Source organism: Rattus norvegicus, chromosome 11, assembly GCF_021556685.1.
Source record: "Rattus norvegicus strain SHRSP/BbbUtx chromosome 11, alternate assembly SHRSP_T2T, whole genome shotgun sequence".
In the NCBI taxonomy this organism is placed as follows: Eukaryota; Metazoa; Chordata; class Mammalia; order Rodentia; family Muridae; genus Rattus; species Rattus norvegicus.
Window position 1 is genome coordinate 15,918,831 of NC_141544.1, and position 26,289 is coordinate 15,945,119.

Sequence of the window (26,289 nt, forward strand, 5' to 3'; positions counted from 1 at the left end):
TTTTCATCTTATTCTTTTCCATATTTTCTTGTTTTCTGCTTAAATCATCCATGTTAACAGTTATAAGCATTTTTTCACTGATTAAAATTATTTTTCAAATCTGAGTTATCTTGAAATAGTTTTATTTTCAAGTTCTTCATTAAATATTTATTAAGAGATCTTTGATTATATTCTGCATAAATGTAAGGCTCTTTCTATTTGATTTTTTCAATTGTAAGCTATTCATTTATCTGACAGCTCATTTAACTGAACTTAGACTGTAGGCGGTGTTTCTCCAAAAGTAAGTCAATGAAGTACTTGTTCATTAATATAATGTCCACTAATGTAGAGACCAAATATTAGCCACAAATTTGGTAACTTCCATATGCAAGAGGCTTCCTCTCTGCCCCTTTGTTTCCTAGTTTTATTTTGTTTTTTGTTGTTTTTGTTTTTGTTTTGTTTTTGTAATCTATGGGCAGGTCAAACTCTGTCTTCTGATTCTTCCAGATTTTTTTTCTGCTAAAATTTTAGACACATTTCACTGAAACTCCTAAAGACAGTATATAAGTAAAAAGTTCTTTAAAAATAATCAATTGGGGATGCCAAAAGGTGCATGCTGACAGGAGCCTGATATAACTATCTCCTGAGAGGCTCTGACAGAGCATGACAATACAGATGCGATGCTTGTAGTCAGCCATTGAACTGAGAATGGGTTCCCCAATGGAGGAGTTAGAGAAAGGACTGAAGGAGCAGAAGTGGTTTGCAACCCCATAAGAACAACAATATCAACCAACTAGACACCCCTCCCCCAGAGCTTCCATGGACTAAACCACCATCCCAAGAGTACACGGGGTTGGTCGCATGACTCTAGCCACATATGTAGCAGAGGATGGCCTTGTGGGACATCAATGGGAGGAGAGGCCCTTGGGAGAATGCCAGGGCCTGAAGGCGGGAGGGAGTGGATGGGTGGGGGAGCACATTCATGGAGGCAGGAGATGGGGGGATGAGATAGGGAGATTCCAGAGGGGAATCCTGGAAGGGGAATAATATTTGAAATAGAGATAAAGAAAATAACCAGTAAAAAATGAAAAAAAATGAGCAATTGGCCCAAAGAGATTTATTCCTGTTATGCTCCAATTTTACTCCATAGTCTGACTAGCATATTAATTTCTTGGAGCTTTTGCATGGCTCCTTTTGGTATTTTGTCTGGAATTTGCACTTGTCACTTACGAGATAATATTCTGTCCCATGATTTCTCAAACATATTAAAGAAGAACCCGCCCTAAACTCAGACCCGTAGCTTTGCATAGTTGTGTTGAGACCCAAACACCCTCCAACTGGGATTCCTATTCAAGACCTACTACACTCATACCACTACGTGCTCAGCATTCCAGAGCAATACACGAAAGGGGGAGAGAGGAATCTATAATTAAAACTCTTTTGTTTTTCTCATCATTCCCACATGCCTTCTTCATTACCATGGGCGACAATTTCATTCACCTAGTCTCTCAGGAAAGAAACTCAGTCCCCATAAGAAATATTTACAGGATTCAAACCTTAAAATCCTAGAGCTGGCCTTCTCAATTTCTGGATATCAAAATGTCTGTGGATTTTTATCAATGTGTCCCCCACCTGTTGTGAATAAAAGAAAAACAAAAGCAGGAGGGAAGAGGGGATTTGAGGCCCAACTCTTGGTGACATTCTCTGGCCAACTCTCGTCTATGCTCAGCTTCATGGGCCAGAGGTTGTCTGGGTGGAAGCAGGAAATGTTCAAAACTAGACCATAAGTATTCCCTGTAACACACCCTTTTGAAACATAAAGCTTTTAAATTTAAAATCAAAGACTTTGCTACCTGTTGTTTTTCTTCCCCACTCCTCTAATCTTTTGTCATTATTATTTTTAGTTCTCAGAATGCAGTCAACAACTAACTTTTAGATGCCTCAAATGGAGAAGACACAGGGGAACGCCCCCAGAAAAGAAAATCAGCAAAGCTTAAATGTGAAGGAATCAGTGTGGGGAAGAGAGAAGTAACCAGAGATTTCAGTGTTCACAAACTTTAACTCAAATCTGTTATTTGAAGAGCTTATAACTGTTATTTGAGCAGCTTATAACTGACAGTGTTTTAGCTTAAAGAGAAATCCTACAACAAAGAGAAATTTTTAAATTAGAACTTATAAATCCTTTTTTCTCAGAAGATAGAGCTTTACAGTTATATTGAACTTATGGAGTGTTTCTAAGAAAGTAAAGAGCAAGCCAAGTGACTTCCTGGCTGTGAAGGTTTGATGGAGTAAGAAAAAACAAATCTAAGTGAGGTAAGAGTGTGAGGGATTTCCTGCCTGCTTCCAGGATGGCTTAGAGATTCTGGAACACAGAGAAGAAAGAGAAGAAGAGAATTATCACTCTGACATAAAGTGTTGGGAAACAAGCAGCCTTAGCATCATGTAAAGCCAAAATCTAAATGAAGAAATTCTTAGCCTTAATGAAGGTCGTGTGTAAACATTCAGAGAATTCCACACCACTTTTAAAAGGAAACTTGGGAAATTAACTTCCACACGATTAAAACTTTGAGCTTTTCAGAGGAAGGCAACAACTGCCTATATCCAAAGTCATATTATTTAAAACCTAGTTTCTTTTATAATTAATGAAGCAATTGAAAGTGATTTACTTTTTATTACAGGGAATTAAATTAAAAAAATAAGTCCTCGGGATATTTGTATAGACTTTCCATTTGCCAAGCTCAGTGTCCCAGTCCCAAGACGGCATCAGCTGGACTTGCCTTTCCTCAGAAAGCCTTCAAGAGTACTCTGAGAAGGTTCAGTCACCCTCACCTCTGTCACTCAGCATCCCTATGGTCTAAAAAATTTGAAGTTAATTTGCTTGTGTATTTACTTGCTATGGTTTACATTCTGCATCAGATTATAACTTTGAAATGTGCAATGATTCTGATCTAATCTCTCAAAGTATAGACCCTTGAGGGGTTTCGTCCAGAACCCTCCTGGAATACCACAGCCATGGCTACTCAAGTCCTTACATGAGATGATAAAATATTTGCACATCATCTCTGCAAGGCCTGCAGTAGACTCTAAACATAGCACGGCTTACTGGCCACAACTTGTTCTAGTTTTCCCTGGGAACTGGCATGTCAGCTCACTGTTGCAGTAATCACTGTAAGGCAGAGTTCTGGTAAATGCCAAACAGCACAGTCAGTGTTCAGTAGGACTACAGGCTTACAGGCTGTTTACTGATGGGAAGGGTTTGTAGCCTTCAACTTATAAGCAATAATAAAATACTCAGCACTCACCATGAGAAATTCAACAATCCCATCGAGTTCTCAAAAAAAAAAAAAAAAAAAAAAACCCAAAACACAAACCCTGGTATTGATTTTTCAGAACACTTGTGCCTATAAGAACTAATATTTGAAAATGAAAATGCATTTGTAATTGACAAAGAAGCACAATACTTATGTAGATAACAGTGAGCATTTTGTTTATGTTATTGAAGAGAATACCAACACAAAGACAGATGTTGGAATGTGACACCTGTATCAGAGGTGTCATTAGCTTTTTTGCTGAATCAGCCACTGTAATTTTCAGATATAAGGAAACATTTCTCAACCATCTGCAGTTTTGACATCTAACACCTGAACTGACCACAGCACCATTAAGTTTAATATGCAATACTGATGTTTGCCATTGCAATTTCTTATGATAACAAGAATAAACATTTTATATGAGGAGATAATGAACATTATAGACCATATCATCTCTATAGTGACACCTTGCTGCCACTGTACTATATAAACATCTGTGGGCCATATATGAATAAACGAGGAGGTCTCGTTTCCAACAAACTATGAGTACAAAAGGAAATAGTGGGACAGGCCTTCTGGTACATGTCCATACCTTAGAATGCCAGCACTCAGAAAGCTCAGAAAGAAGAAACATGAATTCAAGTCCAGCCTGAGCTACATATTGAGTTCTAAACTAGTCTGGGCTTTAGAGCAAAGTTTTAATTCAAAGAATAAACCAGTTTTTGAAAGTAGACTGGCCCCTTAGTACCGGAGCCAGCTTGAATGGTAGTTCCCTAAGCCATACTGCTTGGTACTGTGAGGTACATCCTCAGGCAAGCTCCGAGGTTGCGAAATGTAAGTATGGGTCATTAAGAATTTTATTCCTTGAGATACTGCTCAGACCTGGAGGGATCCAGTCAATAGTTCTCTGCACTCAAAACCGGTAGGAGAGAGAGTTAAACCTTCAGAGGGGCAGACACACCTGGGAAGCCAAAAGAGACTACATTCTGCCCACATTTCTGACTACAGAGGAAAACACCTAAGGCCATCTGGGACCTCGGTGCACTGGGTGCCCCAGGAAAAGGCTGCTCAGGCCCTCCTGGTTGCCACCCTCATGGAGAGCTAAAAAGCAGCCCCCCAAGAGAAGCTTGAGCTGCAGGACCACAGGTAAAACCAAATTTTTTGCTCCAAGCAACCTGCCTGGTGGACTCAGGACACAGGCCCACAGGAACAGTTGAAGACCAGTAGACAGGAAAGACTACACGCCTTAAAGCAGAACACTCTGTTCCCATAACTGGCTGAAAGAAAACAGGAAAACAGGTCTACAGCAACCCAGACACACGGGACTATAGGACAGTCTAGTCACTGTCAGAAATAGCAGAACAAGGTAACACCAGAGACAACCTGACGGCGAGAGGCAAGTGCAGGAAGCCAAGCAACAGAAACAAAGACTACATGGCATCATTGGAGCCCAGTTCTCCCACCAAAGCAAACACGGAATATCCAAACACACCAGAGAAGCAAGATCTAGTTTCAAAATCTTATTTGATCAGGATGCTGGAGGACTTCAAGAAAGACATGAAGAACTCCCTTAGAGAAACACAGGAAAACATAAATAAACAAGTAGAAGCATATAGAGAGGAATCACAAAAATCCCTGAAAGAATTCCAGGAAAGCACAATCAAACAGTTGAAGGAATTAAAAATGGAAATAAAAACAATAAAGAAAGCACAAAGGGAAACAACCCTGGATACAGAAAACCAAAGGAAGAGACAAGGAGCCTTAGATACGAGCATCACCAACAGAATAAAAGAGATAGAAGAGAGAATCTCAGGAGCAGAAGATTTCATAGAAATCATCGACACAACTGTCAAAAGATAATGTAAAACTGAAAAAGCTACTGGTTCAAAACATACAGGAAATCCAGGACTCAATGAGAAGATCAAACCTAAGGATAATAGGTATAAAAGAGAGTGAAGACCGCCAGCTCATAGGATCAGTAAATATCTTCAACAAAATCATAGAAGAAAACTTCCCTAACCTAAAGAAAGAGAGGCCCATAAACATACAAGAAGCCTACAGAACTCCAAAAAGATTGGACCAGAAAAGAAATTCCTCCCGTCACATAATATTCAAAACACCAAATGCACAAAACAAAGACAGAATATTAAAAGCAGTAAGGGAAAAAGGTCAAGTAACATATAAAGGCAGAGCTATGAGAATCACACCAAACTTCTCACCTGAGACTATGAAAGTCAGAAGATCCTGAACAGATGTCATATGGACCCTAAGAGAACACAAATGCCAGCCCAGTTTACTATATCCAGTAAAAGTTTCAATTAACATAGATGGAGAAACCAAGATATTCCATGACAAAACCAAATTGACACAATATCTTTCTACAAATCCAGCGCCACAAAGGATAATAAATGGTAAAGTCCAACATAAGGAGGAAAGCTACACCCTAGAAAAAGCAAGAAACTAATCTTCTTAACGACAAAACAAAGAGAATAAAAGAACACAAACATAACCTCACATCCAAATATGAATATAACAGGAAGCAATAAACACTATTCCTTAATATCTCTCAACATCCATGGTCTCAACTCCCCAATAAAAAGACATAGATTAACAAACTGGATATGCAATGAGGACCCTGCATTCTGCTGCCTACAGGAAACACACCTCAGAGACAAAACAGACACTACCTCAGAATGAAAGGCTGGAAAACAACTTTCCAAGCAAATGGTCTGAAGAAACAAGCTGGAGTAGCCATTCTAATATCGAGTAAATTCAATTTTCAACTAATAGTCATCAAAAAAGATAAGGACACTGCATATTCATAAGACGAAAAATCCACCAAGATAAACTCTCAATCCTTAATATCTATGCTGCAAATTCAAGGGCACCTACATACATAAAAAAAACCTTACTAAAGCTCAATGAACACATTGCACCTCACATAATAATAATAGGAGATTGCAACACCCTACTCTCATCAATGGACAGATCATGGAAACAGAAATTAAACAGAGACATAGACAAACTAAGAGAAGTCATGCACCAAATGGACTTAACAGATATTTATAGAACATTCTATCCTAAAACAAAAGGATATACCTTCTTCTCACCACCTCATGGTACATTCTCCAAAATGGACCATATAATTGGTCATAAACCAAGCCTCAACAAATACAGAAAGATAGAAATAATCCCATGTATCCTATCAGACCACCACGGGCTAATGCTAGTCTTCAATAACAATAAGGGAAGAACGCCCACATATACATGGAAGTTGAACAATGCTCTTCTCAGTGATGACATGGTCAAGGAAGAAATAAAGAAATTAAAGACTTCTTAGAATTTAATGAATATGAAGGTACAACATACCCAAACTTATGGGACACAATGAAAGCTGTGCTAAGAGGATAGCTCTGCATACCTACAGAAAGAAACAGGAGAACATATATCAGCAGCTTGACAAAACACCTAATATCTCTAGGACAAAAAGAAGTAGATATACCCAGGACAAGTAGAAGGCAAGAAATAATCAAACTCAGGGCTGAAATCAACCAAGTAGAAACAAAAAGGACCATACAAAGAAACAACAGAACCAAAAGGTCATTCTTTGAGAAAATCAACAAGATAGATAAACCATTAGTCAGAAAACGAGAGGGCACACAGAGTGTGTCCAAATTAACAAAATCAAAAGGAAAATGGAGACATAACTACAAAATCAGAGGAAATTCAAAAAAATCATCAGATCCTACTACAAAAGCCTATATTCAACAAAACTTGAAAATCTGCAGGAAATGGACAATTTCATAGACAGATACCAGGTACCGAAGTTAAATCAGGAACAGATAAACCAGTTAAACAACCCCATGACTCCTAAAGAAATGGAAGCAGTCATTAAAGGTCTCCCAACCAAAAAAAGCCCAGGTCCAGATGGGTTCAGTGCAGAATTCTATCAGACCTTCATAGAAGACCTCATACCAATACTATCCAAACTATTCCACAAAATTGAAACAGATGGAGCACTACCGAATTCCTTCTATGAAGCCACAATTACTCTTATACCTAAACCACACAAAGAACCAACAAAGAAAGAGAACTTCAGACCAATTTCCCTTATGAATATCGACGCAAAAATTCTCAATAAAATTCTGGCAAACCGAATCCAAGAGCACATCAAAACAATCATCCACCATGATCAAGTAGGCTTCATCCCAGGCATGCAGGGATGGTTTATTATATAGAAAACCAACAACGTGATCCATTATATAAACAAACTGAAAGAACAAAACCACATGATAATTTCATTAGATGTGAAAATATCACTATTTGCAGATGATATGATAGTATATTTAAGTGATCCCAAAAGTCCCACCAGAGAACTACGAAACCTGATAAAAAAAAACTTCAGCAAAGTGGCTGGGTATAAAATTAACTCAAATAAATCAGTAGACTTCCTCTACACAAAAGAGAAACAAGCCGAGAAAGAAATTAGGGAAATGACACCATTCATAAGAGTCCCAAATAATATAAAATACCTTGGTATGACTTTTACCAAGCAAGTAAATGATCTGTATGATAAGAACTTCAAGCCCCTGAAAAAAGAACTTGAAGAAGACCTCAGAATATGGAAAGATCTCCCATGCTCATGGATTGGCAGGATTAACATAGTAAAAATGTCCATTTTACCAAAAGCAATCTACAGATTCAATACAATCCCCATCAAAATACCAATCCAATTCTTCAGAGAGTTAGACAGAACAATTTACAAATTCATCTGGAATAACAAAAAACCCAGGATAACTAAAACTATCCTTAAAAATAAAAGGACTTTTGGGGGAATCACTATCCCTGAACTCAAAGAGTATTACAGAGCAATAGTGATATAAACTGCATGATATTGGTACAGAGACAGACAGATAGACCAGTGGAATACAATTGAAGACCCAGAAATGAACCCACACACCTATGGTCACTTGATTTTTGACAAAGGAGCCAAAACCATCCAATGGAAATAAGATACCATTTTTAGTAAATGGTGCTGTTTCAACTGGAGGTCAACATGTAGAAGAATGCAGATTGATCCATGCTTATCTCCCTGAACAAAGCTTAAGTTCAAGTGGATCAACGACCTCCACATCAAACCAGATACACTCAAACTGATAGAAGAAAAAGTGGGGAAGCATCTGGAACACATGGGCTCTGGAGAAAATTTCCTGAACAGAACACCAATGGCTTATGCTCTAAGATCAAGAATCGACAAATGGGATTTCATAAAACTGCAAAGCTTCTGTAAGGCAAAGGACACTGTTGTTAGGACAAAACAACAATCAACAGATTGGGAAAAGATCTTTACAAATCCTACAACAGAGAGAGGGCTTATATCCAAAATATACAAAGAACTCAAGAAGTTAGACTGCAGGGAAACAAATAACCCTATCAAAAATGGGGTCAGAGCTAAACAAAGAATTCACAACTGAGGAATGCTGAATGGCTGAGAAACACCTAAAGAAATGTTCAACATCTTTAGTCATAAGGGAAATGCAAATCAAAACAACCCTGAGATTTCACCTCACACCAGTCAGAATGGCTAAGATCAGAAACTCAGGTGACAGCAGATGCTGGCGAGGATGTGGAGAAAGAGGAACACTCCTCCATTGGTGGGACTGCAGACTGGTAAAACCATTCTGGTAAACAGTCTGGAGGTTCCTCAGAAAATTGGATATTGAACTACCTGAGGATCCAGCTATACCTCTCTTGGGCATACACCCAAAAGATGCCCCAACATATAAAAAAGACACGTGCTCCACTATGTTCATCGCAGCCTTATTTATAATAGCCAGAAGCTGGAAAGAACCCAGATGCCCTTCAACAGAGGAATGGATACAGAAAATGTGGTACATCTACACAATAGAATACTATTCAGCTATCAAAAACAATGACTTTATAAAATTCAAAGGCAAATGGATGGAACTGGAAAATATCCTGAGTAACGTAACACAATCACAGAAAAACAAACATGGTATGCGCTCATTGATAAGTGGCTATTAGCCCAAATGCTTGAATTACCCTAGATGCACAGGACACATGAAACTCAAGAAGGATGACCAAAATGTGAATGCTTCACTCCTTCTTTAAAAGGGGAACAAGAATACCCTTGGGAGGGAATAGGGAGGCAAAGATTAGAACAGAGGCAGAAGGAACACCCATTCAGAGCCTGCCCCACATGTGGCCCATACATATACAGCCACCCAATGAGATAAGATGGATGAAGCAAAAAAGTGCAGGCTGACAGGAAACTGATGTAGATCTCTCCTGAGAGACACAGTCAGAATACAGCAAATACATAGCAGCAAACCACTGAACTGAGAATGGGACCCCTGTTGAAGGAATCAGAGAAAGGACTGCAAAAGCTTGAAGGGGCTCAAGACCCCATGTGAACAACAATGCCAACCAACCAGAGCTTCCAGGGACTAAGCCACTACCCAAAGACTATACATGGACTGACCCTGGGCTCCACCCTCATGGGTAGCAATGAATAGCCTAGTAAGATCACCAGTGGAAGGGGAAGCCCTTGGTCCTGCCAAGGCTGGACCCCCAGTGAGCGTGATGATTGTGTGGAGAGCAACAATGGGGGGAGGATGGGGAGGGGAACACCCATAGAGAAGGGAAGTGGGAGGGGTTAGGGGAAGTGGGCCTGGAAACCGGGAAGCTTATAACAATCAAAATGTAAATTAGAAATACTCAAGTTAATAAAGATGGAAAAAGGAAAAATAAGAAAAAAAAGTAGACTGATTTGGCCTAAGAAATTAATTTTGCTAGCCTCATATAGTAATAATTAACAGAATCAGAACCATTGACATTTTCATTGTCTAAATACTCCCAACATTGCCTATTTCAAACTGTAGAGCAACACAATAGAGTACATGGTTAAATATTTACGGTACCCCAATTTTTTTTCCTTTTTTTTTTCATCTTTATTAACTTGGGTATTTCTTATTTACATTTTTTTCTTTTTATTTTTTAACATCCCCCTATCCCCTCCCCCTCCCCTTCTTATTGGGTGATCCCCTCCCTATCCTTCCCCCATTGCCGCCCTCCCCCCAACAATCACGTTCACTGGGGGTTCAGTCTTAGGAGGACCAAGGGCTTCCCCTTCCACCAGTGCTCTTACTAGGATATTCATTGCTACCTATGAGGTCAGAGTCCAGGGTCAGTCCATGTATAGTCTTTAGGTAGTGGCTTAGTCCCTGGAAGCTCTGGTTGCTTGGCATTGTTGTACATATGGGGTCTTGAGCCCCTTCAAGCTCTTCCAGTTCTTTCTCTGATTCCTTCAACGGGGGTCCCGTTCTCAGTTCAGTGGTTTGCTGCTGGCATTCGCCTCTGTATTTGATGTATTCTGGCTATGTCTCTCAGGAGAGATCTACATCCGGCTCCTGTCTGCCTGCACTTCTTTGCTTCATCCATCTTGTCTAATTGGGTGGCTGTATATGTGTGGGCCACATGTGGGGCAGGCTCTGAATGGGTGTTCCTTCTGTGTCTGTTTTAATCTTTGCCTCTCTATTCCCTGCCAAATGTATTCTTATTCCCCTTTTAAAGAAGGAGTAAAGCATTCACATTTTGATCATCCGTCTTGAGTTTCATGTGTTGTGTGCATCTAGGGTAATTCAAGCATTTGGGCTAATAGCCACTTATCAATGAGTGCATACCATGTGTGTTTCTCTGTGATTGGGTTACCTCACTCAGGACGATATTTTCCAGTTCCAACCATTTGCCTACGAATTTCATAAAATCATTGTTTTTGATAGCTGCGTAATATTCCATTGTGTAGATATACCACTTTTTCTGTATCCATTCCTCTGTTGAAGGGCATCTGGGTTCTTTCCAGCTTCTGGCTATTATGAATAAGGCTGCTAAAAACATAGTGGAGCACGTATCTTTTTTATATGTTGGGGCATCTTTTGTGTATATGCCCAAGAGAGGTATAGCTGGATCCTCAGGTATACCTGAGGAACCTCCAGACTAATTTCCAGAATGGTTGTACCAGTCTGCAATCCCACCAACAATGGAGGAGTGTTCCTCTTTCTCCACATCCTCGCCAGCATTTGCTGTCACCTGAGTTTTTGATCTTAGCCATTCTCACTGGTGTGAGGTGAAATCTCAGGGTTGTTTTCATTTGCATTTTCCTTATGACTAAAGATGTTGAACATTTCTTTAGGTGTTTCTCAGCCATTCGGCATTCCTCAGCTGTGAATTCTTTGTTTAGCTCTGAACCCCATTTTTTAATAGGGTTATTTGTCTCCCTGTGGTCTAACTTCTTGAGTTCTTTGTATATTTTGGATATAAGCTCTCTATTTGTTGTAGGATTGGTAAAGATCTTTTCCCAATCTGTTGGTTGCCGTTTTGTCCTAACCACAGTGTCCTTTGCCTTACAGAAGCTTTGCAGTTTTATGAGATCCCATTTGTCGATTCTTGATCTTAGAGCATAAGCCATTGGTGTTTTGTTCAGGAAATTTTTTCCAGTGCCCATGTGTTCCAGATGCTTCCCTAGATTTTCTTCTATTAGTTTGAGTGTATCTGGTTTGATGTGGAGGTCCTTGATCCACTTGGACTTAAGCTTTGTTCAGGGTGATAACCATGGATCAATCTGCATTCTTCTACATGTTGACCTCCAGTTGAAACAGCACCATTAGCTGAAAATGCTATCTTTTTTCCATTTGATGGTTTTGGCTCCTTTGTCAAAAATCAAGTGCCCATAGGTGTGTGGGTTCATTTCTGGATCTTCAATTCTGTTCCGTTGGTCTATCTGTCTGTCTCTGTACCAATACCATGCAGTTTTTATCACTATTGCTCTGTAATACTGCTTGTGTTTAGGGATAGTGTTTCCCCCTGAAGTCTTTTATTGTTGAGGATAGTTTTAGCTTTCCTGGGTTTTTTGTTTTTCCAGATGAATTTGCAAATTGTTCTGTCTAACTCTTTGAAGAAATGGATTGGTATTTTGATGGGGATTGCATTGAATCTGTAGATCGCTTTTGGCAAAATGGCCATTTTTACTATATTAATCCTGCCAATCCATGAGCATGGGAGATCTTTCCATCTTCTGAGGTCTTCTTCAATTTCTTTCTTCAGAGTCTTGAAGTTCTTATTGTACAGATCTTTTACTTGCTTTGTACCCCAATTTTTTAAAGTTTATCTTATGTATATGAGCACACTTTAGCTATCTTCAGACTCACCAGAAGAGGGCATTGGATCCCATTATGTATGGTTGTCAGCCACCATGTGGTTACTGGGAATTGAACTCAGGACCTCTGAAGGAGCAGTCAATGCTCTTAACCACTGAGCCATCTCTCCAGCCCTCTCCCCTTAGTTTAAAGTTTTTTTCTCTTATATGCACATGAGAAAATGATGGAGAAGATTAGCAATATATATGAAACTAAAAAATTTCGATACATGTACAGGTGTTACATGTGAAGATAGTATAATATTGAAAAATTATTCTTTCAGTATTTGAAAATCAAAGTGTCTGATTCAGGGGGAAAAAGGTATTTGCCCCATTTACAAGGTACTGTCCTTTGCAGACTCAGTGGAAAGCATCATTCTCTCATCTTTACTCATCATATGGAATACATATTAAACCCTCAGAAGTCTGGGATAACACTAGTAGATAGTAATAGGCCTTGAAAGTGATTATGTCTGTGTTTTTGTTAGCTTTTTTTTAAGAAATATTGTGTATTGGGGAGTTTATGTAATTTAAGTGCATCACAAGTTTTTCATTGATTATGTTCGTAAACTGTTAAATCACTACAAATTTAGCCATCTGCATGTTATGGACGGGAGTGGGTTTCCGTATGCCTTTTTTTTCTGGTTTTTTTTATTGGACATTTTTTATTTACATTTCAAATGTTATTCCCTTTCCTGATTTCCCGGCCATAAGCCCCCTATTCCATTCCCCTCCCCTTCTTCTATAAGGGTGTTCCCCCTCGGAAACCAACCCCCTTCCTGCCTCCCTGCCCTGACATTCCCCTACACTGGGGGGGGGGGTTGTCCAGAGTTGGCAGGACCAAGAGCTTCTCCTCCCATTGATGCCCAACAAGGCCATCCTCTGCTACATGTGCAGTTGGAGTCATGGATCTGTCCATGTATATTCATTTGGTAGTAATTTGTCCCTGGGAGCTGGTTGGTTGGCATTGTTGTTATTATGGGATTGCAAACCCCTTTCTGCTCCTTCAATCTTTTGTCTAATTCCTCCAATGGGGACCCCATTCTCAGTTCAACGGTTTACTGCTAGCATTCACCTCTGTATTTGTCTCTGTATGCCATGAACCTCCTCTTCTTCCTGAAAGCCACTGAACCTTGCATCTCCAACCCCACTTCATCTTCTTCAAAAAGGAACTTTCTGTCACTTTTCGGTTATTAAATTCAGTGTATCTCTGTTCTTCTAGCATATATAAAAAGTATTCTCTCCTTAAGAGCTTTGGCATTGCTGAACATAGTCACTAGATATATGAATATGTGAATCAGCAGTTCTGTGTTATCATCCAGATTCCTAGACAGGAAGCTTTAAAAAAGACTCCAAAGAACACATGTGAGTTTACATTGTTGTCAAGTGTTTTGAGCTTCAAACAGCTTCAATTTTCTAACCCAGTCTCTTAGCTCTTATTCAAGATATTGCCACCATTTCTTACTCAAATCAATGTGATATTTTAGGTTCGATGTCTTCTTAGCCAGTATACTGCCCTATCAATATTTTGTAATGAACATATTGTACTTATAGATCTCTATCAAATTTCCATCTTGCTGCTCCTATGTATTTATAACTGTAATCCTTAGTTGATATGCCTTTTCCAGCCTTGACATCTAATTGTTTCTCATCATATTCTGAGAATCGTTTATTCTAAATCCTAAACTCCTGGTTAAGAACAAAAATTGATTCTATTGGCTACTTCCCTAAATCTGCATGTTTAAAGGATTTCATAATTTAAATTTGTCTTTACTAAGCATTATGATTTTCTAATAACTCCCCAAGTCCATAAACTTCTTAGACAATATAAACTTGTATTTTATTTTTATTTGGATATCCAATGAATATCTTTTAGATATAATTTAGTTAACACTTTTTATTTAAATGATTATAATTGAATTAGAAAATTGGGAAATGTTTCCAGTTGAAAAATAAAAATACAATAACTTGAAGAAGCTTGTGGATGTCACGAGGATGATTAATATGGAAAAATTCATTATCCATCTACTTATACATTAGACTGAAAAAACAACTTAAGTCTTGAGGGTTATGCTACATGTGACATAGATACATAAAATAAGATATATTTTCTATCTTCACAAAGATTCAGGAAACTCAAAGATAGCACAATGAATGTAATTGGGAATAGTATTATCCCAGGAAGGGTGTAAATATTAATGGGAAAGGTATTAAAACCTAAAAATCTATATACCATTAAAAGAGTTGTTTAAAAGAAGAGTTGCATCTTTATTTTTTTTAAAAAGGATTGTTTTATTTATGAGTACATTGTTGGTGTCTTCAGACACACCAGAATAGGGCATCGGATCCCATTACAGGTACTTGTGAGCCACCATGTAGTTGCTGGGATTTGAACTCAGGACCTCTGGAAGAGCAGTCAGTGCTCTTGACCTCTGAGCTACCTCTCCAGCCCTGAGTTGCATCTTTACTGTAAAAAAAAATATTTGCTTCATTAAGTAGTGTGCATAGCTCAGTGTTAAAACACTTGCCTACTGTCTGCATGGTACTGAGTTCAATGGCCAGTGCTACAAAATTGAAACAACTAGAGTCTCCTTCATCAAGTCAATTAAATAAACATAGACAAATACCTCTTGTGAATGGATTCTAGCCTCTGACAATTAAATACGCATATCTAGGTGGGAAGAGATACAGGTACAAGTCAGAAACTAGAAAGGGACAGCAGTGACAAGGGGCGGGGAAAGAAGTTTGAGGGAAAAGGAAGAGGAAGACCATAATGCAAATAAAAAAGAACAGAGAGAGACAGGGGGTTGAAACAGTGATCAAAATAAATACCGTGTGAAAGTCCCCATATGGAAACTTTGTAAGCTACTATAAGCAAAAAAAAAAAAAAAAATGAGAAAATATCTCCTTTGATATAATTTCTTTTTAGAAGAGAAGTAGGTTGTGTCTGGAGAGACAATGCAGTTTGTTCAGAGTACAGGCTGCCCTTCCAGAAAACACGAATTCAATTCCAACTTTCATGTGGAATATCACAGTGGTTTATAATTCCAGATCCATATGGTCTTATGAACTACACTGGCCCCTGTGGGCACCATGTACACATAGAGTACCCATGTGTACACATAAAATAAATAAATTCCTTTTACAAAAGAGAAGTTGGTTTAACATGCTCATACCACTGCTCTTGGTGACCCACCTGAAATTGATGGTGAGACACTATTGTCACAAGCACCATACACTTGTATCTCGGGACATGGAAAACACAATCTCCTACCTAGAGGCTAGTTTTCACAGTGATGGTAGGTACTATGTAGACAGCTAGGGAAGAAAAATAATCAAAAGTTTTACCCAGCAATGAACCTTGAAAGACACAATTGTGACTGATCCTGGCAAGATACATACATTGCTTCAAACCACACTCTCCTCCACATGGTGGCACTTACATATAGTATTGGAAACTTATCCAAGAACCTGCACCTAGGATGTCATGGGCCCTAGAGGAGAACCTGCAACTATTATTTTGCTAATTAGTCATAGTTTTAAATTGTATTCTACATATGTTATCTTCGTACTTATAATGAGTACATCGGCCAACCCTCATCAGAGATCGTTCTTTCACAGTGGACACTAATGAATGCAGAGACAGGCAAGCGCTTAACATACAGAAAGTACATGATGGTAGTGTGCTCAGCCCTAAGAATAAAAACTGCATTACACCTGTAACTCCCAAATCTCAAAAAGCATCATCTAGAAGGAGATAGGAAGATTATGAGAGCCAGACACCAGGGACTAGGGCTGAGACTGGTGACTTCCAGACTTGAAAAGGTTGTTACAGTAATGATCCCAAAGAAATTGTGGTCCACTGAGATGGAGGAGGAAGGTGGTCCCCTGCTGAGGAGCTACAGGCAGTTGCTGGCTTCTGAGAGAAGGGAGAGCCAGTTTATTCGGGGAATAGTTCCCAGTAAGTTGTAAATGCTTTGTTCAGTAAATGGCCCAGTAACCATGCACTTATAACTCAGTGAGTTATAAGTAAAATAAAATAAAAGGTAAAATGGCTCATGAAATTAAAAGCTGTAGTGGGGTTTGGGAGGAGATCACAACAGAAATATGGGTAGATGAGGTCCAAGATTCTTATATATGAATATATATATGAAATTTTCAAAGAATAAATTAAATATTTTAGGAATAGAAGTAGATTAAAACAGATTTTCTAGGGCAATTTTTAGCTAGCTCTGTATAGCAAATTAATAATACCTCTATCAGTGCATCTTTATGTTTATATGTCATAAAAGAAAATCTTTAGTCTTAATGATTACATAGTCCAGAACTAGAAAAAAATGTGTAAGACTTTTCTTTATCACCTTTTTTAATAGGTTGATTTTAGGTCGAATGTAATTGAAAATTATTGTTAATATAATACTAGCAAATATAAAAACATAATAAACATTAATGAATTACTACTTATGGGCTGGAGAGATGGCTCAGGAGTTAAGAGTGCTTGTTGTTCTTGTTGTTCTTTCAGAGGACCTGGGCTCAATTCCCAATGTAAACATAGCCATTTACAACCATCTCCTACTCACTTCCAGAGGATCTGATGCCCTCTTCTTACCTACACAGGACTAAGCATACATGTGGTTCACAGACGTTCATGCAGACAAAATACTCACAAAATAAAAGAAAATGAATAAATCTTTTAAAAGATGAAGAATGTCAGGAGTCAGTCGTCCCGTTAGTAAGATAGTGAGGCAACTCTTTACTTTTGTCCTTTTAAATAAATTTAAATTTCATTTTAAAAAGCCTTGAAATAATGTGTCACATATATATATACATATATATATGACACAATATTTCTGAATCAGAAAGTAATGGTAAAAAATAAATTACTAAATCCAGAGTATTTAATTCTTCATTTATAATTTAAAACCTAATTAAATAATATTTAAAGAAATGAATGCATTTTAATGATATAATATAGACAGTGTTTATCCACCTGGATTTCATGAAGTTCTTAATCTTCACTGTTATATTAAGCTTTAAATTACCTTCTTGCTTCAAGGGGATTAAGAAGAAATCTGTCTTCACTCATCCATTAGCTCGAGATAGACATTAAATCTCCTTCTCAGAATTAAACTCTTATGAATGTGTAAAGACAGAAAATTAATTTTTCAGTGACCATTATCTTAGGTAACTTTGTGTTTCTAATGTGATAATCTTTGTGTTATCTTGAAGCCACTTAACATTACGTTCCAGATGAATGAGAAGCTGAACAGATATCTGTTTCAGTCCCTAAATACCATGATCTCAGCCTGCAGGCTTCTCTTAATTACCTAAGGGTACATAAGAATTTTTCTGAGAACAATGTAGATATTAGTTCTCTTCTTATCTTGTATCCACTTTGCACTCTGTAGAGTTATCCACCAGTTACCAAACTTCATGATAACTTTCCATGGCTGATGCATTGTCAACTCTCAAAATATGATGTCACAACTAATTTGGAAGACAAACGTTGCAAGTTGGTCTGAAGTTCTTATTTTAGAGACATAAAATTAATTTGATTCTTCACTTATTACACAGTATTGCTTCTATATGGGTAAGGGAAAGAATAGAGTCACAGAAAAGGAATGCCTGTCAACTCAGATTATCTATGACACGCAACACCTGAGTGGTAAGAGTCATTTTCAATCCTTAAATTCTTTATAAAGAAGCCTGATGGTCCACACATTTAGCAGCATGAATGAAGAAAGGTGGCCATGTCCCTAGATTATGAGTTCCTTTCTATGCTGGTGACTCGAGCCTGGGTAAACTCCCAAGTGAAAGAATTCAGTATAAATGTATTCACTAGAGATATAAAAATTTAGAAGAAAATAGTGCCCACACGACTTTAGTTTTTTTCTGGTCCCCCTAGGCCTTCTCTCTCCACTCCTTCAAAACTCACCAAATTTAGAAGTACTCACTTCTTTCAATTCTAGGCCCCGGTGCATGCTTGGAAGGACTTCAGCCCTGAACTATCATACTAGCCTTTGAAATACCTTCTGGAACTACAGGATCGCAATCACGATACTATTTCTGGGAGTGCCGAAACAGATGCGGATAAGTAAATTAAACTATGGATATCTAGTCTTCAGACACACATCACCACAAAGCTCTGCTCTGGTTCTCCTTGCTCTTCTCCATGGTCGAAGGTCACAGACACCTTGGTTGAAACCGCCAGTGACCCTCCTGCCCAAGGTCTTCATTGCTTTCTCATTGCCGTGGTAAACACCCTGACAAAAGCCACTGAAAAGAGATCAGGTCTATTTTGACTTAAGGAATACGGCCCAACATGATAGAAAAGACATAGGAGTAGGCAAGGAAGGCATATTAGGAGGAGCGAGAGACTGGCTGGTCATACTGTATCCACACCAGGGAAATGGACAGAAAACAGGAAATCAGGCAGGGTTATAGAGACTCAAGACCCAAGCTCAGTGACCTACTTCCTCTAATTGAGGTCCTATTTCCTAAGAACCTACAACCTGCCCTAACAGTGCTACTGTCTGGAAACTAAGCAGGCATACACACACGGTTAGTGTGGAGATAACACAACAGCACTCCTCAAGCCTCCTCTCCCACAGTCCTGTTTTCTCCTCAAGACGGAAACGTATGTGGAGGGTAAGTGCTCTTCACTCAAATCTCAAAGATTTCCTTCTCAGCAACACGCCCACATTCCTAAATCAAGGAGAAATTATTCTAGCCTGAAATCAAGTCACCACTCTGTAGTACAATGCAATCATGACTCTGTCTATAACACACATCGGTTTTTTCATAATACCTTCATTCCTCCTGAAAGTCTAAACATAGGCTTTCAGACCCTGTCTTCCTTCTATTCTACTATTTCTGATTTGATGACCACACTAAAGATCAGGCTTGTTAAATGGACAAAAGGAAAACAAAAACAGAAAAAAAGAAAAATACAGAATAACATCTCAAAACATCATTGGATACAGAACTTCACATTTGCTTCATGAAATTTTTTGAAGGATATGAATCCCCTTGGAATATCCACCAGTCTAATCTAGATATACTGCTTTGTAAATAATCATTGTAGAACTGGAACTTATATCCAGTCCATAAACTCCCTATAGCATTCCCCTTTCCCCTTCTTCTATAAGGGTGTTCCCCCACCCATCCCCTCACCCCTTCCTGCCTCCCCACCCTGACATTCCCCTACTCTGGGGGATTGAGCCTTGGAAGGACCAAGGGGATGGGCAAGGGGTAGGGTAGAAGATCCTGCCATGAAAGTGCCCTTTGTTAAATTGCTTTACCTCTCCACTTTTGCACTGTAGAATCCTAAAGGGAGAAGGAAGGATGGTCCTGAGAAAAACATGCTTAACTACATGTTTCATACACTTAGAATACTAAGGACACTCAAGTTGTTCTTAACTTTATGTCCAGATTTATATCATCGTTATCATTGCCAGACTATGGGTTTCATTTCTATACAAAATATGTCATTTTATGTTGTGATGGTCTTTTAGATACTTTTTGTCTTCTCTTGCTTAGATTGCCTCTGATTCTCATTTGAAAGGCCTTGCTCTCGTTAATGTTGAAATACATGTCTGATTTCTATCTTTAAACATTTAATAAGCTACTGCTTCATATATCTTCAACTGTCAGTGCTTAACTTGATTTAAATGTGTGTGTGTGTGTGTGTGTGTGTGTGTGTGTGTGTGTGTGTGTGTGTGTTTACATACTATCCCCAAAGCTGAGTATGGTAGAATGTTGCTACAAGCTCCAACCTTTAGGCCACTGAGACAGGAAGATCATAAATTCAAGGGCTACCTAAGCTAAATAATGAGACTCTGTCAAAAAAAGAAGAAAAGTCAGAAAACAAACAGTAAAGAAAGGATCAAAGGCTATCTTTAAAGACAGACCCATGGCTACAGCTGCATATGTGGTCTTCTTGGGTACCAATGGGAGAAGCCCTTGGTCCTGCCAAGGCTCAACTCCCCAGAGTAGGGGAATGTCATGGTGGGGAGGTGTGAAGGGGTGAGGGGATGGGTGAGGGAACACCCTTATAGAAGAAGGGGGAAAGAGGATGAGATAGGGTATTTATGGACAGGAAACTGGGAAAGAAGATAACATTTGAAATGTAAATAAAAATATTCAATAAAAAATATGTGGAAATAAAATACAAATATGAATACAAAAAAATCCACCAACCAAAGAGTTTACGTGGAGAAATTCGTGGCTCCAGATACATTTGTACCAAAGGATGGTCTTATCTGACATCGATGGGAGGAGAGGCCCTTGGTCCTGTGGAAGCTGGATGTCCCAGCATAGGTGGATGCTAGAGAAGTGAGACTGCAGTGGGTGGGTAGGTGGAGGGGCACCCTCATGGAGGCAAAGAGGAGAGGATAGATGGGGGATGGGATGAGGGGGTTATGAAGGGGTAACTAGGAAGGGGTATCATTTGAAATGTAAATGAATAAAATGATTAAAAAATCCACATCTCTTTTGATAACCTTCCTTAGAAGAAACTCTAAAGTCAGTCTCCTCGTTGCTGTCTGCTGGGAACTTCTGGGGTCTTATACATTTTTAATTTGTCAGTCTCCATCTTCCAGTCATGCATTAACTCTCCAAGTCATTTATTGGTAGTGGCAAGTACATAGGACCCATGGTTTCTTGAGGAGACAAAGCAAAGGTAAAGGGGGAAAGCAGTATGCCTAACAGTCCTAACTCATAATTTACTGGAAGAAAAATACAGTCTCTTAAGATGCAAAGACCATGATGTTGGCCTGAGACTAATTTGATATGCCTAGAATTGTATTTTGGTTTATTTTTTTCTTCTCTTCTATTGCTTTGCTAATGCAGTTGCTGCTTGTTGATATTGTGAAATATTCCTTCACTGGACCTTAAGGGAGACTTTGTGAATATTTGCTTGAAACTGATTTTCCACCCCTGTTATTCTTGGAAATCGACTCCAAAATAAAAACAGAATACTTTATTAAATCATTCAAAATGTTTAGCTGTAACTAATCTTTGTCAGGTTCATCATGACACAAATCATCATATTATAAGATTTCAAGCTATTTTTTACCTTGGTGATATATTACTTTTGCAAGAATTTTCATGTTATAGCAACTGCTGGATCTTGTGCTCCATTTTACAACAGAGGCATCTTACATTTGTTATAACTTAAGAGACAGTATCAACCCAGCTTGTCTACATATACACTTCAGAAAGCAGTCCAAGGAGGCAAAGCTTTCTTGTTATCTATGAAGTTGTGTTTTCATATTTCTCATCTGGTAATCCTTTATATGAATTTATTATACTATCATGAATTTAGAAACATTTTGAAAACAGTTGGAAATAACAATACATGACATTTAGGAGGAAGAAAAGATTTGACAGAACAAAAGATTTAGAATTTTCAATTCATTTATTATTAGTTTGCTGCTGTTAACTTGAACTAATTTTTAATTTCTAATTTTGATTTCTTCACAGTTCACTATCTCCTCACCTAGTGAAGAATGGGTGGATTCTATTTACTCTCATGAACCAAACATTTATGAACTAACCTTGTGAGGAAATATTTTCTGCATCAGATAGTCAGCACATGTCTGATTTTTAAAGAAATTGCTGAAATGCATACTTAAATGGTCCTACCATGTTATGCACCCACTGGAAAGCTAGTCAAGCATATTCTACAACTGAGCAGGGCCTACCCTCTAGGACTACTCTTTGTCCTAATTTAACACACATTACATGTCAGCTCTGTGGATCACAGACTGAAACCAGTATCTGTAGGCTAAATTCAAGGTACTGACAGAGTTCCTTGCCTTTGGGGGGGTTCTAAATAATTTTAAATTCCTGCTGAAAAAAAACCCACTTTGTTTTGTTTTGTCTTTTAATTCTCCTCTGGTTTAGAAACAAAGAGCTCCTGAAATCCCAATATAAATTTCCTTTCTTTTTATTTCTCCCAAATAAAAAGATCTCCAACCATTAAAAAAAGAAGTCTCATAGTTATTTATTCTAATTGATTTTTAAACTTTTTTATTAATCAATTCTATTCATTTACATTTCAAATGATATCCCCATCTGTGGTTACCCCTCCATAATCCCCCCTCCCATTCATCTTCCCCCTTCTCCCCTTTGCCTCTATGAAGGTGGTACTCCACCCACTCACTCACTCCTGGATCACTACTCTAGCATCCCAGTATGGTGGGGCACCAAGCATCCACAGGATCAAGGGCCTCTCTTCCCATTGATGCCAGATAATGCCATCCTCTGCTACATATGTTTCTGGAGCCATGGATCCCTCCATGTGCACTCTTGGGTTGGTGGTTTAGTCTCCGGGAACTCGGGGGGGGGGGTAGGTCTGGTTAGTTGAAATTGTTTTTCCTATGGGGTTGCAATCCCCTTCAGCTCCTTCAGTCCTTCCCCCAGCTCTTCCATTGGGGTCCCTGGGCCCAGCCTGATGGTTGGCTGTGAGTATCTGCATCTGTATTGTTCAGGTGCTGATAGGGGGACAGTGGGGTGATGGTGCAGCATATAAGTGCCCTAACTGTTGATCCAGACAACCTGGATTCAATTCCCAACACACATGGTGGTTCATGACCATCCACAATTCCAGTTTCAGGGATCCAGTCTTCTGACTTCTGCTGGTACAGAGCACAAAGGTGTGCTCACAGCTATAGATGTGAGTAAAACACTCATACACATAAAGTCAAATAAGTAAATCAAAACTTTAAACAATCATTTTGTTTTTCTTTTCTGCCAGTGCTTCTCCAAGATGTGCATTAAACACAGTTCATCTGTGACAGTGTGTATGGACACCCAAACTGCTGGGAGAAGGTGATGGCATAAATCAGTTGATTTGATGCTATGCTGTAAATTTTCTTTCCCATAAAAAAATTAATTTTAGTTTGTCCCATCCAACCCTCATGCCTTATTGTCCACAGAGAATCAGATCCAGACATGCAGGACCCAGAGCACAAGCTCTATTTCCTGACATGTCCCGGGTTCTCCCATCCAGATCCAACGCTGTAGCAACACTGAAACTTCAGACTGCTTCGGGCTCTTTTATTTCCCTGCTTTTCCCCAACCAAGAATGAATCATCTTTCCTGGGAATGTTTCATGGTTGTATTCTTGTGCAACCAATCTGACTCCTGCACAGCTCTGGACACCACTGTGCGAAACACAGGTGTTTTTCCTCCCACATCAGAACGTTGAAACAAAGCATTATCCCCACCACCTGTGTTATCTTAGTGATAAGTGCAGTGTCCTGTGTGACCTGATAGTATTAAAAGGATGAAGACAGTAAGATTGTCATCCATTTCCTTCAGCAATTATGGTGATAGAGTGTAAACCGAACATTTCTTAATAATGGGAGGTCAGTGTTCAGCGATAACCCAGACATGTGACATGCCCATAATAAGAAGGCAAGCCATGGGCAGAGGGCACCGTACTTCTGTGCTTTACATGTATGCCTACTGTGATCTCTATTTAGTGGTATTGTTTCCGGTAGCCCTAGAGATGTTTAATATTGTTCATGAGTCCCTACGAGGCTGCCGGTGAATACCATGCTAGTTGACTCCCCTTATAATCTGTCATCACAATGCTCTATTTACCACCAACGGAGACAACATTGGCAGCGCAATGCTGAAAAATCAGCTTTTAACTTTTCAATCATATTTAGCTCCCTTTGCACTTCATTTTGATAAAAAAAAAAAGAAAAAAGAAGAAAAAAACGTAAAACAGAAAACATAGATGCTGGCAAAGTAGGACTAGGATTTATCAATTTTTGTCCCTGGTTTAGAAGTTAACGGGTCATCCCTGAGGCGGTGATCTAACTTGGCAATTCAATGTTCCAGTTCTCCATGCAGAACAGCCTAGTAATGAGCCAGTGTATACTTTTGACCTCTTAATATAACCTATAGATGTAAAAGCAAAGGACTTAAACTGGGCACAGTATATGCCTGAATGTATTCTTAATCTGCTCGTAAATCCTCCTGACCTGGTGTTTACCCTGTCCTTACATAAAATGGCGAAACATCCACATAAGCTCTCCTGACGATAAGAGCCAGAGATTTTCTATTATTGTTATTACATTTACTGACTTGTTGAAGGACAAGGCTATATACCATGGGTCATGCAGTGTTAGCCATGAGGTCAGAAGCAGCTTTGTAGAGAGTCAGTCCTCTCTTTCCCCTTTGCAAGTCTTGGGGGTTTGAACTCAGGTCCTCACATTTGGGGTCAAGAACCTTTACTCTCTGAGCCATCTCAAAGGCTAGGAAATTTTTTTTTTAAATCTTGGTTCCCAAATCCTTACCACATCAGAAACTAATCAAAGCTTAACATTTCCCAGAGCACATTCTCTGTAGCTATGTGTCCTGAACTTTCTGGCTCGTGTATTCATACTGGTCACAGTAGCTTGGGAGTTTCCCATGTCCTTTTGTACTGGTCAGGATTTTATCAAACTAATTTCCCTGAGCTCAGAGAGTCAAGGGAACTGAATAAATTCCACAGTGGGTGAGTAGGACAGAATCAATCCCAATGTAGCTTCAGCTTCACGTGGTTGGTGATGGGAGACACTGAGCATACCTTCCAGCTAACAGAGAATCCAGAGGCACAAGAGTCACTTGAAGGCAGAAATCAATGATACAATCCAGACCAGTATGAATAAAGGAGCCAGAAAATTCATAACGCACAGCTACAGAAAACCATAGGGTATCCTACAATCTGGTTATTGTGGAGGCTGTCAACCAATTCATCTTCTGTTTGTTCAGGAAGATACAGAAGAAATACCATTGTCAAGTTCTTGTGCTGCTGTTGAGGCTCTCCCTAGCCCTAGCCATGGGCCTCACATAGGGCTATTCTCAGTCTCACTTTCTGCTCAGACTTTTGTAACCGAGTATTTGTACCGAATGATATCTTAGTACTTTTGCTGTGTTCTAGTTGTTGAGTGTTGTCACATGTTCAGGGCAGGGTATGAAAAAAGAGAGTAAGAACCAAGAGGCTACTGAGTGCATCAGTATCTGCCTACCACAGAAAGGGACTTGCTCTGTTTATGTTCTCATTGCTGCAACTTAAAGCAACCAGGAATAAGACACTACTCAAAACGTAGTTAGTAAGTGGTTGAGTGCCCTTTCACATATTAATGTGATACTTAAAAGCAAGAACATGTAACCTGCTACATTCTAGCCTGGGATAATTTTAACAGCTATATATATTTTTAAATTCATTTTATTATGCTACACTTAAAATCAAAAATCAAATTTAGTTTTGCTCCAAGAAGGTATTATGAAAATAATACCACTTACTGAATCCTTTTGTGGATTTCCTGGTATTCTGCTGGAAACTGTCATTTTATGACATATAGCACTAGATAATATGGTTGAAGATAATGCAGTCTATTTCAAGATTTTAAGAGGCTTTTATGCTTTGAATTTATAAAAGTAAAATACACAGAATATGTGCATGTTATTTATTCTTAGATTGTTTGCTTTGATATCATTTAGAAGCTTAGTATTGAGTCAGGAAAAAATCGCATATTTATTAAGCAGGGGCAAGTTGCTTAATAGAAATATTGATAATGTAACATTAGTGTGTGTGTGTGTGTGTGTGTGTGTGTGTGTGTATGCATTAGTAGAGAGAATGTTGTTGTAAGATACAATTCTTGGAAAGAAATGAAATGGACAAATATCTACTCACACTAGACCGAGAACTGACAACTAATCAAAATACAGATATGATCAAAATCCAACCTGGTAGGCCAATTAATATATTGGAGTTATTTTTAGAAG